Source organism: Dendropsophus ebraccatus, chromosome 1, assembly GCF_027789765.1.
Source record: "Dendropsophus ebraccatus isolate aDenEbr1 chromosome 1, aDenEbr1.pat, whole genome shotgun sequence".
In the NCBI taxonomy this organism is placed as follows: Eukaryota; Metazoa; Chordata; class Amphibia; order Anura; family Hylidae; genus Dendropsophus; species Dendropsophus ebraccatus.
In genome coordinates, this window is record NC_091454.1 from 80,751,373 (window position 1) to 80,768,113 (window position 16,741).

General features: G+C 43.7%; 1 protein-coding gene across 2 annotated transcripts in view; it reads right to left on the reverse strand.

Annotated features, from left to right (window-relative positions):
* The window catches only part of PPFIA2 (PTPRF interacting protein alpha 2), a 282,744-nt gene extending 266,220 nt beyond the window's left edge, over nt 1–16,524 (reverse strand). For both annotated transcript variants that reach the window (XM_069955681.1, XM_069955675.1), the window contains exon 1: nt 16,317–16,524. The gene's annotated coding sequence lies outside the window, so the exon portion shown is untranslated. The remainder of the gene's footprint in view (nt 1–16,316) is intronic.
* Between the last annotated feature and the right edge of the window lie 217 nt (nt 16,525–16,741).

A 16,741-nucleotide genomic window follows, 5' to 3' on the forward strand; every position in this document is an offset into this window, starting at 1 on the left:
GAGCTATCCATCTTAGTGGTCATAGGGAATCCATTTTCACTGCTCCTACTCAGTTGTACAGTCTGTGAAAAAAAACAGTGTTACAAACTGAAATACATCTTCCTGTTCCTGAAATTAAAATGAATTTATCAAATCCCCTAAAGGCAAGCATGCAGCAGCTTTTATGCATACCATATGGCTCCCCCTGCATCTCCTGCCTGGCAGTCTGTGCTGTGACTACTGACTATACAATTGGTGCAATCAGTGGCAAATTGTGCTGCAAGTTTCCTTGCCTCGCTGTGTTTGCTGTACCTAAACAGGCCCTGACTTTTCCATCTAAATTTACTCTATATAACTTATATATAATATAAGAAATTTATGTAAGCAGTGCCAAGACAGATTGCCCCATTATTGCATCCACCTCAGTGTCTATTTGCCTCTGAGTTTAAGGGTGCATTCACACATACAGGATGCATTGAGTATTCTGTTAGTTGGAATTGTAGAGAGAAGGTTGGTTGTGATTAAGAGATTTTCTAGAAACAAGTAGCAGTGCTAAACCCAGTGGTGGGATAACTATCACCTGGGAATACCTTGTCTATGCCTGGGATAACCATCGTACACCTAGTCAGGACAATCCAGCTATCCAGGATTTGTCTGCAGTGGAGCAAAGTGCAAGTAAGCCGAAAAACTCCATAGATTCCTGCTCAACCTATTCGGGGAACCTTGAGGGGTTAGCTACATCCAGTTATTCAATCCCTGGCATTCGTACTACTTAGACTTGACACTCTGTAGGCTCTTTTGATCGTGAGTATGAGATTATTCAACAAGTAACACAAAGTGCAGGTTGTCCTGGCAGAGTTCTGTACTAATAGACAAGGCCCCAACACAGTCCATTAACCTAATTCTACTTCAGTAACACCTACACTACAAGCACCTAAGTATTCTGTGTTGTCTATCAAGAGAAAGGAAGTTGTTTGCTTATTTTTGTGATTATCTTTTGCGCACATTTCCTCTCAAACTGTATTGCACTTAAGATTGCACATGACCTAGCAACCCCAGGTTACTGCATGAGGAGTCTTCAGATCTGCACCCCACGAATGGGTAGTGAAGTACCAGTGAGACAAGTGGATGTGTTTTGCCAACTGTAAGCTCTATCATGATTCAGTTACAGTCGGCTTCAGTGAGGACATCAAGGGTTACGAGTAAAGAAAGACCAGCTCCACCCACAAGCTACTGCACAATAATTATGTGTCCACTAGAGATGAGCGAACCTCGAGCATGCTCGAGTACATCCGAACCCGAACTTTCGGCATTTGCTGAAGTTGGATAAAACCATAAGGCTATGTGGAAAACATGGATATAGTCATTGGCTGTATTCATGTTTTCCAGACGTTAGAGCTTAATCCAAGTTCCGCTTATCAAATGCCGATCGTTCGGGTTCGGATGGACTGGAACCCGAACCTGGTTCGCTCATCTCTAGTGTCCACTCTTTGATAATCAGTGTATTACACTACATACCTGCTTACTTGCTATCATGTAAGAAAGGGCCCCAAGAATCCATACGCCCTGTGAAATAAGTAGTGTTAACCTCTCTGGGACCCTCACTGCTATTAAAAATGCAGGAGTAGTAATCATATTATTAATTTTGTATTGTAACTTTTTCACAACTCGTCAAAGTTGGTAGTTCTATTACATACATAACATAAATCCCCGGAGGCTATATTAGAAAGTGTGTATAATGTGCCTGTTCACACAGTGGGAAGCAGATGCATTCAGTTTTTAGGTGAATCAACATCCACTACTACATTTGGGTTTACTCCTCTTTTGTAACCCATTTTACAAAATAAGAGCGCTATATAAATATAGGGGTGCTTTAGAAACTATTTACACACAGAAATTACAGTAATGTGATCAATCATAAAAAAACTACTTTTTTTACCAATGATTTGCATGTAAAAGTATTAAATATTGTACAGGATTTAATTAATGTGATATATCGACTGAAAAAGCTATAAGCTGCAAAAGTCATGGTTGTAGGTTTAGAATAATCATTTATAGTTTCCATTTGGAGAGAAGGATGATTACTGGAAGCATTTCATAGATTTATAGAACTATAGGGTGTGTATCAATAAGATCTCTAAGCTCGCTGCATTCATTGCCTTGTAGCCTTCTTGGTTGTGAAGAGGTAGATCTGACATACGGCACACTAGGCCTGTATCTACAAAATGACATCATTGGAGTCTGCCAACTATGAAGTGTTTAGCCAACAGTCTGGATATTTTTAATGAATTAACAACACTGAAGCAGAAATTCTACATTTGGGATAAATCATTTTGTAATAACCTTTGGGCTTCATAAATTGCAAAGATTTCTTAAAGAGAGGTTTCCAACAATCAGAATAAACTAGCTTATTTCTACTTCATGCAATCTACCATAATAACAGTACATCATATGACCTTACCACCACAGTGCCATTTTGTCTCTACTCTAACCAGTGTTTACACTGAATGAGGTGCCAATACCAAAAGACGTGCTAAGTCAGCATAGTTATCGCCACATCTGTAACCTTGATAACTATGTTCTTTCTTAATTTTATTCATGGATTTCGGCACATAATACAACCCGTGAATGTTATTAAATATTTGATAATTAAGATTGAGTGATACTCTATTCATATTCCTACAGATTTCTTCCCATCTTTCTATTTCTATAGGGCCAAAATCATTCTCCCATTTTCTATAGCTCTTCATTTCAGATTCTCTCTGTGACATATCCCTTAAATTGGCATAAATTAAAGATAATTTTCTTTTTTGGGAATTCCTTTGTAATACAATTTCAATCCATCTTGGTACTGAAATTAGATTTAAAATCTTATTATATTTCATTTCAACCTATGCATGCTTCAATGCTCTATTCTCCAGCCAATATTTCTCAAATATTTTATACACCATCTGAATTCTCTGCCATGTTTTAATACAGTGTAGACCAGGGGTGTCAAACTCAAATACACAGTGGGCCAAAATTTTAAAAATTGGAAAAAGTCGCGGGCCAACCTTGATAATTATTGAAGAGCGAATGTGGTGTTCCTGGCACTGTCAGTGGTGTGAGTCTCCAACTATGATAAATGACATGATAAATTGCTATGACATGATTAAACCCCAACCCCCCCTCCCCCAATATCGCCCCATGTAGTAGCCATCCAAACCAAAATTGCCCGACATAGTAGCCAGCTCTCCCAGTAGTGCCCAAATAGTAGCCAGCCCCCCAAGTGTCCTATATAGTAGCAAGCCCTCCCCAATAACCTCATATAATAACCAACCCTTCCCAATAGTCTCCTACAGTAGCCAGCCCTCCCTAATAGTCTCATATAGTAGCCTGCCCTCCCCAATAGTCTCATATATTAGCCAGCCCTCCCCGATAGTTTCATATAGTAGCCAGCCCTGCCCCATAGTCTCTTATATAGTAGCCAGCCCTCCCCATAGTCTCTTATATGGTAGCCAGGCCTCCCCCATAGTCTCTTATATAGTAGCCAGCCCTCCCCCATAGTCTCTTATATAGTAGCCAGACCTCCCCCATAGTCTCATATAGTAGCCAACCCATCCCCATATTTTCATATAGTAGCCAGCCCTGCCCCATAGCCTCTTATATAGTAGCCAGCCCTCCCCATAGTCTCTTATATAGTAGCCAGCCCATCCCCATAGTCCTCTAGTTTCATATAGTAGCCAGCCCTGCCCCATAGCCTCTTATATAGTAGTCAGTCCTCCTTTATAGTGTCTTATATAGTAGCCAGCCCTCCCCTGTAGTCTCTTATATAGTAGCCAGCCACCCATAGTTTCTTATATAGTAGCCAGCCCTCCCCTGTAGTCTCTTATATAGTATACAGCCCTCCCCAATAGTCTCATATAGTAGCCAGACCTCCCCATAGTCTCATATAGTAGTCATGGCGGGCCAGATGTAATTCAAACTCTGAATTGCCTGGCGGGCCAAAAATAATGGCACAGCGGGCCAGAATTGGCCCGCGGGCCAGAGTTTGACATGATTGGTGTAGACCATGGGTCTCCAAACTTCGGCCCTACAGCTGTTGCAAAACCACAATTGCCATCATGCAAGGACAGCTAAAGCTTTGGATTTGGATGTCCAGGCATGATGGGAAATGTAGTATTGCAACAGCTGGAGGGCCGAAGTTTGGAGACCCATTGTGTAGACCATGTAAAATTACAGAGCTGGGTCGCAGAGTTCTGCAGCTCAAAGTGCATAAAAGTCACCAACATTTTTGTGACTGCAAAGCTCCCAACCTCATCTTCCATTAAACTCAGTACAAACACTGTGCTCCAGAAGCCTCATAGCATGACCAAGCGGCTTCATGCACACCTTACATCACTAAATGTAAGGCAAGTGTCGGATGGAGGGATGTAAAGCATGCTGCCACTGGGAAATGTATTTTATGGATTAACAAATCATGCTTCTCTCTGGCAGTATGATGGGTTAGTCTGGGTTTGGGGAATGCAAGGAAGTTACCCTCCTGACTGCATTATGTCAGCTGTAAAGTTTAGTGTACTAGGGTCGTTTTTAAAATGTTAGCCTAGGCTCCTTAGTTTCAATGAAGGGAAATCATTTTGGAATGCATAAAGGTCTGAAATGCAAGGTGTGAACTGGGCTTACTTGTTGATACAGGAAAAGTATGAGATTGTAGGGAATGGGGGGAGCAACCTCTGTGCCCCCTGGGGAGTTTTAGAAAGGCATCCTGACCATTTTGTTTAGAATGGGGCTGCGAATTGTTGCGTGACCCACGGATCCATTCATTCTCTATGGAGTCACCATAGATATCCGAGTACAGCCCTCAGCTTTCTCTGGAGGCTCCTTAGAGAACTAATGGAGGTGTGGGTCATGCGCAGACTCACATCTACGTTGAAAACAAAGCAGTCAGGGTGCGATTCTAGACATCCCCAGGGTGCGACGGGGGGTGCAGAGGTCATCCTGTTGATAGGGGACAAGAAATAATAAATAAATAAAAAAATGGAAAATAAATCAACATCTTCTGTAAAAACTTTATTTATTCTGGGCTGATAGTGTTCCAGAGGCGGGTCTGTGACTACCTGCATCTGCCTCACTATTGTTGTATCTTCAGGCTGGCTCCTCCAGAATGACTGACAGCTGGAGGAGGCAGGGACAGCTTGAAGACACAGCAGAGTCCAGAAAACGGGGCAGGAGCTGACACTGTCACAGACCCAACTCTGTGACATTGTCAGCCCAGAATAAACAACACTTTTACCGAAAATGCCAGATCACAGAGCATCGCTAAAGGTATGCATGCAATGGTCATGTGATCGGCATAAGAAACAGGCAGCACAGATATTTGCATACCTAAGCTGTCAGGTTTTTCTGTTTTTTTCTGGTTTTATACACATGTATTACAGAAAACCGATAATGCTGTTATTTAGGTGGGATTTGCAGCCACAGCAAAAGTGTAAAAAATGTTAGTGTGAACCTGGCCTACAAGAAAGGAGTCACCCTCTCCGACAGTTGCATTGTACACAACCAGCAATAACAAGCTTTTGTGGTGATTAAAATACAAGACAAAACCACAACAGTAAAACAAATTCACACCCATCAGGGGAAATAATAGAGTACTTTATCGAGGCAAAGACATCTCTGCATAGAGTGAGAAAACAAGTAGTCAGTTACCTTGGCAATTAAACCGTCGCATCACTCCCCCATGATTAAAAACATATCATTACACAGCAGGCCTCCCACAGTTTTTTGTTGTATTGTGTTTTTTTTTTGTTTTTTTTTAGAAAACTAAAGAAAGTTATTAACCTTTGAATTTCTTACTTTTCCAAACAAGACAGCCATAGCATCTAATGCATCTACACAAGCAAGTTTCAAATCCCAGCCAGCAAAGGATAATAGATTGATGAAAAAGGTAGATGTCAGAGCAGGGCCCCATGGATCACTATGTTAGGCCACACAAGGCTATCACCTGCTGGCTTCAACAAGGGAGATGAAAAACTCGGTGTGCCATCAATATCATGGGGCATTTCAGACATGGGCAAGCTAACCATGTGCAGCAGTGTCCACTGCGTGCCACACACCTGTGCCCCCAGGAGCTGCCAATTTTATCTTGGACTGAATCTAAGGTATACCCTTAGCATAATAATATTGATATATAAAAGTTGTTGCTAAGTAAAGAATTTACCTAGATTTTGGCAGAAATGTTGCTTAATTTCCAGCATTACAAAGAAATAGCCATTTTACTCTTCATTAGATGCAAAGGTTAGCAGCATATCAATGCCTACAGCAAGTGTATGACACACTTAGGTCTCCTCAACAGTTCAGAGATTTATATGCCAACCTGCTGGTCACAACTAATTACATGTGGGGTATAAAAGCCCAAATTATTAAATGTGGGGTATAAAAACCCAAATAATTACATGTGGGGTATAAAAGCCCAAATAATTACATGTAGGGTATAAAAGCCTAAATAATTACATGTGGGGTATAAAAGGCCAAATAATTACATGTGGGGTATAAAAGGCCAAATAATTACATGTGGGGTATAAAAGGCCAAATAATTACATGTGGGGTATAAAAGCTCAAATAATTACATGTGGGGTATAAAAGGCCAAATAATTACATGTGGGGTATAAAAGGCCAAATAATTACATGTGGGGTATAAAAGGCCAAATAATTACATGTGGGGTATAAAAGCCCAAATAATTACATGTGGGTATAAAAGCTCAAATAATTACATGTGGGGTATAAAAGGCCAAATAATTACACGTGGGGTATAAAAACCCAAATAATTACATGTGGAGTATAAAAGCCCAAATAATTACATGTGGGGTATAAAAGCCCAAATAATTACATGTGGAGTATAAAAGCCCAAATAATTACATGTGAGGTATAAAAGCTCAAATAATTACATGTGGGGTATAAAAGCCCAAATAATTACAATGGACGTTTACACTCCTATTTCCCGATAGAATTGGAAAAAGGTGTGTGCAGACATGTAGCAAGATCTGACATCTAACACAAAGTTTCCTGATTTTACAAGACCCTGAAAGGAATTTTACAAATTTACTGTGGACGTCAACTGGTTTAAAACCTGGCATTAGGATGCTGTGCCACATACAACGTTCTGTTGCTCACTAGATACTAATGTTGTCCACAGCATATGAGATATTTCATTACAGCTGCCCCTGTGTGCTCCTACTCTCATCTATCTTCATTGGGATGTTCTCTGCTGGTGGGACTCACATGGACTTTGACAAGCCAGTGTGGCCATTGGTGGGCTACGTTGGATACTACAGTGGCTCAGATATCTTAGGGTGCTGGTGTAAAAGATAACTGCTAATAACACTGCCCTGCAGGGGCAGCAGTGGATCAAGGGGCCACACACAACAGTGGCAATAGCTACCCTGGTGAAAGAGGGCTTCAGGCTCATAGATGGCTCATAGAGACATTATTATGCAGCAAGGACTGAGCTGTGCCAAGCCCATGGGAGGACCTTGAGGAAATATGATACCAGGCCCGTATCTGCCATCAGGCGAGGTGAAGTGTTCGCCTCAGGCGGCAGATAACACAGCCCTTGAGGGGGGGGGGGCGGCATCAGCGTCCTGTGTCCTTATCATTACAACTAGTTACGGCTCAGTGCCCAGCCGTGTTTCCTGTCAGTTGCCTCATGAGAAGCGCTAAGGAGGCTGGAAGCCTCGTATTCACAGGTATTCACATCACATAAGACATAGATATAGTGTCTCCTGCTGTTAACCCTTTCAATAATGCAGAGTTATTATACTCTGCATCACTTACACACTGTAGAAAAGAAAAAGTTAACAGCAGCAGGGACGCTATATTATGTCTTCTCTGCACTGCCGACCTCCGAGCTGACCTCAGCATAGTGCAAGAGCAGGAGAAGAGGCATAAAAGTAATGTTTTGCTCTGCTGTTAACTCTTTCTGTATTGCAGAATGTAAGTGATGCACAGTAATACTCTACATTCTGCAGTACTGAAAGAGTTAACAGAGCAGCCCGTTTTATGGCTCTTCTCGGGCTCCTGAGGTCAGAGGTAGGTTATCTATAGTGGTGTCCCATACACACTGCCATGCTGCACTGTGCCTGTCCTGGATCTTCTCTCCCTGACTATTGCTCTGAGGTCCCTGCAGTTTAGACTGCTGTCAGGTCACAGGATAGGATACTCAGCTAAGGCGTTAATCATGTTGAATGGGGAGACCTGGGAGTGCTGGAGTTCTTGTATGGGGAATGTGAGGGGCACTATGGGCATGGTGATATTACAGGGAATGTGAGGAGGGCAGGGGGCATGGTGATATTACAGGGAATGTGAGGGGCACTATGGGCACATGGTGATATTACAGGGAATGTGAGGGGCACTATGGGCACATGGTGATATTACAGGGAATGTGAGGGGCACTATGAGCACATGGTGATATTACAGGGAATGTGAGGGGCACTATGGGCACATGGTGATATTACAGGGAATGTGAGGGGCACTATGGGCATGGTGATATTACAGGGAATGTGAGGGGCACTATGGGCATGGTGATATTACAGGGAATGTGAGGGGCACTATGGGCATGGTGATATTACAGGGAATGTGAGGGGCACTATGGGCATGGTGATATTACAGGGAATGTGAGGGGCACTATGCACATGGTGATATTACAGGGAATGTGAGGGGCACTATGCACATGGTAATAATACAGGGAATGTGAGGGGCACTATGGGCATGGTGATATTACAGGGAATGTGAGGGGCACTATGGGCATGGTGATATTACAGGGAATGTGAGGGGCACTATGCACATGGTGATATTACAGGGAATGTGAGGGGCACTATGGGCATGGTGATATTACAGGGAATGTGAGGGGCACTATGGGCATGGTGATATTACAGGGAATGTGAGGGGCACTATGGGCACATGGTGATATTACAGGGAATGTGAGGGGCACTATGCACATGGTGATATTACAGGGAATGTGAGGGGCACTATGGGCACATGGTGATATTACAGGGAATGTGAGGGGCACTATGGGCATGGTGATATTACAGGGAATGTGAGGGGCACTATGGGCATGGGGATATTACAGGGATGTGAGGGGCACTATGGGCATGGTGATATTACAGGGAATGTGAGGGGCACTATGCACATGGTGATATTACAGGGAATGTGAGGGGCACTATGGGCACATGGTGATATTACAGGGAATGTGAGGGGCACTATGCACATGGTGATATTACAGGGAATGTGAGGGGCACTATGCGCATGGGGATATTACAGGGAATGTGAGGGGCACTATGGGCACATGGTGATATTACAGGGAATGTGAGGGGCACTATGCACATGGTGATATTACAGGGAATGTGAGGGGCACTATGGGCACATGGGGATATTACAGGGAATGTGAGGGGCACTATGCACATGGTGATATTACAGGGAATGTGAGGGGCACTATGGGCATGGTGATATTACAGGGAATGTGAGGGGCACTATGCACATGGTAATATTACAGGGAATGTGAGGGGCACTATGCACATGGTGATATTACAGGGAATGTGAGGGGCACTATGGGCATGGGGATATTACAGGGAATGTGAGGGGCACTATGGGCATGGTGATATTACAGGGAATGTGAGGAGGGCAGGGGGCATGGTGATATTACAGGGAATGTGAGGGGCAGTATGGGCATGGTAATATTACAGGGAATGTGAGGGGCACTATGCACATGGTGATATTACAGGGAATGTAAGGAGGGCCGGGGGCATGATAATCTTGTAGGGGGGATTGTGGGGGTACAGGGATATAATGCTGAAATGCAATTTTTCAGCTCATTCAAGTACAGCTGCTAGTACTGCTTCATCTGTGCCTTGGTGTATTTTTTCTGCTTATCTATATCATAAAAATCAAAGTCTGTCTGTCTGTCTGTCTGTCTGTCCTTCTGTCTGTCCTTCTGTCTGTCTGTCTGTCTGTCTGTCCTCTATAGACTTCCAAACGCCTGAACTGTTTGACCCCAAATTTGGCACACAGATACATTGGGTGCCCGGGAAGGTTATTGCGAAGGTCCCGTCCCCGCCAGATGTACAGGAGGGGAGGGGGAGGGGAAAGAGAGGCGCCCCATAGAGATGAATGGGAAAATCTCCTCACTGCAAACACAGGTGATATAATTAGCTGCAGCAGACACGGCAGTTGGAGCCTTAGCAACCAATAGGATTACTGCTTTCATTTTCACAGAGAGCAATGGTTGCTAGGGAAGCTGCCTCACAACATCCACAGTAATAACTGGTAGATCCCCTACTCCATCTATACAGTACATGTATACAGGACCCCCTACTCCAGCTATACAGTACATGTATATACAGGGCCCCCTACTCCATCTATATAGTACATGTATATACAGGACCCCCTACTCCATCTATACAGTACATGTATATACAGGACCCCCTACTCCATCTATACAGTACATGTATACAGGACCCCCTACTCCAGCTATACAGTACATGTATATACAGGGCCCCCTACTCCATCTATATAGTACATGTATATACAGGACCCCCTACTCCATCTATACAGGACATGTATATACAGGGACCCCTCCTCCATCCATACAGTACATGTATATACAGGACCCCCTACTCCATCTATACAGTACATGTATATACAGGGACCCCTCCTCCATCTATACAGTACATGTATATACAGGACCCCCTACTCCATCTATACAGTACATGTATATACAGGGCCCCCTACTCCATCTATACAGTACATGTATACAGGACCCCCTACTCCATCTATACAGTACATGTATATACAGGACCCCCTACTCCATCTATACAGTACATGTATATACAGGACCCCCTACTCCATCTATACAGTACATGTATATACAGGACCCCCTACTCCATCTATACAGTACATGTATATACAGGACCCCCTACTCCATCTATACAGTACATGTATATACAGGACCCCCTCTATACAGTACATGTATATACAAGGCCCCCTACTCCATCTATACAGTACATGTATATACAGGACCCCCTACTCCATCTATACAGTACATGTATATACAGGACCCCCTACTCCATCTATACAGTACATGTATATACAGGACCCCCTACTCCATCTATACAGTACATGTATATACAGGACCCCCTACTCCATCTATACAGTACATGTATATACAGGACCCCCAACTCCATCTATACAGTACATGTATATACAGGACCCCCTACTCCATCTATACAGTACATGTATATACAGGGCCCCCTATTCCATCTATACAGTACATGTATATACAGGACCCCCTACTCCATCCATACAGTACATGTATATACAGGGCCCCCTACTCCATCTATACAGTACATGTATATACAGGGCCCCCTACTCCATCTATACAGTACATGTATATACAGGGCCCCCTACTCCATCTATACAGTACATGTATATACAGGACCCCCTACTCCATCTATACAGTACATGTATATACAGGACCCCCCTACTCCATCTATACAGTACATGTATAAACAGGACCCCCAACTCCATCTATACAGTACATGTATATACAGGGCCCCCTACTCCATCCATACAGTACATGTATATACAGGGCCCCCTACTCCATCTATACAATAAATGTATATACAGGGCCCCCTACGCCAACTATACAGTACATGTATATACAGGGCCCCCTACTCCATCTATACAGTACATGTATATACAGGGCCCCCTGCTTCATCTATACAGTACATATATATATACAGGACCCCCTACTCCATGTATACAGTACATGTATATACAGAAACCCCTACTCCATCTATACAGTACATATATATATATACAGAACCCCCTACTCCTACTATACTGTACATGTATACAGGACCCCCTACTCCATCTATACAGTACATGTATATACAGGGCACTACAGGACAGGTATACCAAACTGTGACTAGGTAACACCGCCACACCAGACCTGACCAATACCGCCATACTGTGACTGGATAACACTGCCATACCAGACCTGACCAATACCGCCACACTGTGACTGGGTAACACCTCCATACCAGACCTGACCAATACCGCCACACTGTGACTGGATAACACTGCCATACCAGACCTGACCAATACCGCCACACTGTGACTGGATAACACTGCCATACCAGACCTGACCAATACAACCATACTGTGACTGGATAACACTGCCATACCAGACCTGACCAATACCGCCATACTGTGACTGGTTAACACCTCCATACCAGACCTGACCAATACCGCCATACTGTGACTGGATAACACTGCCATACCAGACCTGACCAATACCGCCATACTGTGCTGGATAACACTGTCATAACACACCTGACCAATATTGCCACACTGTGACTGGGTAACACCTCCATACCAGACCTGACCAATACCGCCATACTGTGACTGGATAACACTGCCATACCAGACCTGACCAATACCGCCACACTGTGACTGGAGAACACTGCCATACTAGACCTGACCAATACCGCCACACTGTGACTGGATAACACTGCCATACCAGACCTGACCAATACCGCCATACTGTGACTGGGTAACACTGCCACACCAGACCTGACCAATACCGCCATACTGTGCTGGATAACACTGTCATACCAGACCTGACCAATACCGCCATACTGTGACTGGGTAACACTGCCACACCAGACCTGACCAATACCGCCATACTGTGCTGGATAACACTGTCATACCAGACCTGACCAATACCGCCATACTGTGACTGGGTAACACTGCCACACCAGACCTGACCAATACCGCCATACTGTGCTGGATAACACTGTCAAACCAGACCTGACCAATACCGCCATACAGTGACTGGGTAACACTGCCACACCAGACCTCACCAATACCGCCATACTGTCACTGGATAACACTGTCATACCACACCTGACCAATACCGCCAAACTGTGACTGGATAACACTGCCATACCACACCTGACCAATACCGCCATACTGTGACTGGATAACATCACTATACCAGACCTGATCAATACCGCCATACTGTGACTGGAGAACACCGCCACACCAGACCTGACCAATACCGCCGTACTGTGACTGGATAACACCGCCATACCAGACATGACCAATACCGACACACTTTACTGAATAACACTGCCATACCAGACCTGACCAATACCGCCATACTGTGACTGGATAACACAGCCACACCAGACCTGACCAATACCGCCATACTGTGACTGGATAACACCGCCATACCAGTCATGACCAATACCGACACACTGTGACTGAATAACACTGCCATACCAGACCTGACCAATACCGCCATACTGTGACTGGAAAACACCGCTATACCAGACCAATACCGCCATACCCCCCTCGAAAAGACACCAGATTTTCTGGCAAGTCTGAACAGGAGGGTACTGCCCCTCTGCAAGGTGCTACCCTACACACCAGACCATGGGTGCCTAATGGTAAATACGACCCTGCAGGTATACAGGACACTGACACTTTATACCCGGGCAGCGCCGGGTACATTTTCTAGTTTAACAATTGTCTCAAAAGAATTGTCTCAAAATTAAAAAAAAAAAATTTGAGATTTTATTTTTTGGCCATATCGCCCGGGGGGGGGGGGGGGGGGGGGGAGGCTTTGTCAGTTCTCGCCTCAGGCAGCAAAAAAGCTAGAATCGGCCCTGTGTGATACCATGATTGATTTATATTTACTGGTGTGGAGTGTAAAACTAATTTATGGGTCTGGTATGGGGATCTTATTAATTTAGTGGTCTGACATCTGAATAATTGTGGGCTCTGATGTCTAGAGTCTAAATTTATTTAGCCTCATAGAGTCTGAATTTATTGTTTCTTAAATCCAGGTTAATTTTGGGTTCTAAAATTTTGGATCTTTATAATATGTCTGGCTTTTTACTTTCTTAGCCTTCTTTAAAAAAAAAATAGACAGGGGTTCCCAGAAAGAAAAAAGAATTTATCTTCCAGTGGTTGTCTAGGGAAACCTATTCTAAACAATTGGGGAGCTTAAAAAAACATTATCAGGATTAGAGAAAAACACAGCTAAGTGCCTGTGCTATTTCAAGCCTGGATGACTCCTTTAAAGAACATTTTTATAAAATTATGAAAGTTTTACATGGGACATAAGAGTATTGTTTTGTCCCCTAAAAAATTATACAAATCTCCAATATAGACTTACGGGAAATGCATATAAAGTGCTTTTTCCTGCACTTACTACTGCATCAAGGCTTCACTTCCTGGATAAAATGGTGATGTCACGACCCGACTCCCAGAGCTGTGCAGGCTGTGGCTGCTGGAGAGGATGATGGCAGAGGGATGCTCAGTGTCCCTCCAGTGCCCTGTGTCCCTCAATGTCCCCCTACCATCATCCTCTCCAGCAGTCGGGGCGTGACATCACCATTTTATCCAGGAAGTGAAGCCTTGATGCAGAAGTAAGTGCAGGGAAAAAGCACTTTATGTGCATTTCCACGTAGTAAGTGTATATTAGTGATTTGTATAATTTTGGGGCGGCAATACTAAACTTTAATAAAAAAAATTCACTAGACTTCTCCTTTAATTTATATTGCACCAACGTATGCTGCAACTGTGTACAGAGCTTGTCATCGCTCCAATGGATCCTGACACATCCCAGACAAACATATGCCAAGTGTATGGGTATGAGGGTGTAAACTTTGAAATTGTTTCCTAGTGTATATGTAAAATTAACAATCCAATTACCATATAACACGTGACTGACTGGAATACATACAAGGTTTGTAGTCTGTAAACATGGAAATCAATTAGCTTGTATAGGGCCTGAATACACAAATTATATATATATATATATATATATATATATATATATATATATATTATTTTTTTCAAATCTCAATCAATTGGTGTCACAAAGTGTCAGAGATTTGTAAGGAAGTGGTGTATTCTTTCCAGTCTGGAATAGGAGAGGTTTTCTATGGGTTTTTTGCAACTGCTCTGGACAAAGACAGGTGGCAGCAGAGAGAACTGTATCAGACTGGCAGGAAAACACCACTTCATGGAGGGCATACAGCAGCTGATAAATACTGGAAGACTCCAGGTTTCTTAAAAAAAAGTACATTACAAATCTCTGGCACTTTCTGACACCAGTTGATTCGAAAGAGAAAATGAAGTTCCCCTTTAAACTCTCCCTACCCTATACATTCTAGGTGTAAAATTAGTTAAAAAAAATAGAAATGATCCCTAAGGCAATACACTCTTTTCACTTCTAAATCCACTTCATGTGGACATCACAAAAAAACTAAATATAATTACAGAAGCAAATTTGCTGTAAAAAAATAGTTCCATGGTAATATCAACAGTTCAATGGTGACATGGCCAAGAATGCAAAACACAATATGGCTTCATTGAGTTTGCTAGGAAGAGGGAGCTGATTTCCCTGCCAATCTATAATTGCACATTAAATAATTTAGTATCAGTTTTGGAGATTCCATGACTCTGTATACATAGATTTAACACTTCCTTCCTAGCCGCTTTACTCCACTCTCCTGCTGCAAGTTTGACATCTGTATATGTGATACCTGGGGGGTAATGCAGAGGAGCTCAGCTGTCTGCACCTTCTGCAGGTGGGACAGGTCTGCTACCTACAGCTAGGTTGTGATTGGCAGTGCCCGCCTCCAGATGATGAGCCCTTCACCTGGGCAGATGACTGATGGGCCACACCCTCACTATGACACTCCTGAAGTGCTGGACATAATATATGGCAGTGCACCTTTATCCCAGGTAGCACTGCAGCTGCCACCCCACACCTCAGGGTGACCCTGCTGTGCCCACCATCCTCTCCCAATGATCCCATTGTCAGGCTGACAGAGGTGCCACCTTCTACTGCAGATACAAGTCTGAAAGGGATCAATGTGTCTGTGCTCAGTAATAGAATTGGCTATCTCTGCCTCCATACACACAGAGCATGCCCTGGCATCACATACAGGATCAAGCAGCATCTTAGGAGCAAGACCTGCACGCTTTAATTCTTGCAAGAAAATCCTTGCCATTGTCTCAATTGCATTACATCATGCTTAGCGCTCCTCCCACTTAACTCCTTGCTGCCCGGCGCACTCCATGCACTGAAGCCATTGACTATAGTAAGTAATCCACATGGAAAAGATAAGAGCATGAGTATATGTATGACGTCATATGCCTTTAGGTCGTGGTATATAAAGACACATCCAGGGATAGTTCACAGGGAGGGCTTAGCTGCTATCTAACATAACTTTAATGTCTCCTAGAATAATGCATGCAAAGGATGGGAGAAGAGCAGACAATGCCACTACCTGATCTTCAGGGTTTGCTCGTTCCTTCAAGAGATCAATGAGAAGAGTCTGCAGTCTCCAGTGTCTTCACATAGAGGAAGCTTCCTGGACCATGTCCCCATCAATCCGAGGCCAGATCTGCTTCACAGTCTGCTGGGGTCACAGCAGCAGCCTGCAGGCAGGAGTGTGCAGCCAGAAGCAGCTGGGCACCTGGGCATCTCTGCCTCTCCTCTCACCACCCAAATGGAAAGGCATCCATGGCAAAAATGGCACATTACAAATTTTGCAATGGGAAGCAGAGCTCGGGTGAAACCATTGTTTAGAGGAGAGAAGGGGAGGTGTCTCTTAAAGCTCCAGCATCCTCAGCCAGCTGCAGGAGGAGAAGTGCTGCTGCTGCTGGAATACACACTCATTCCACACACATTATTGCTTGATTGTAAGGCTTT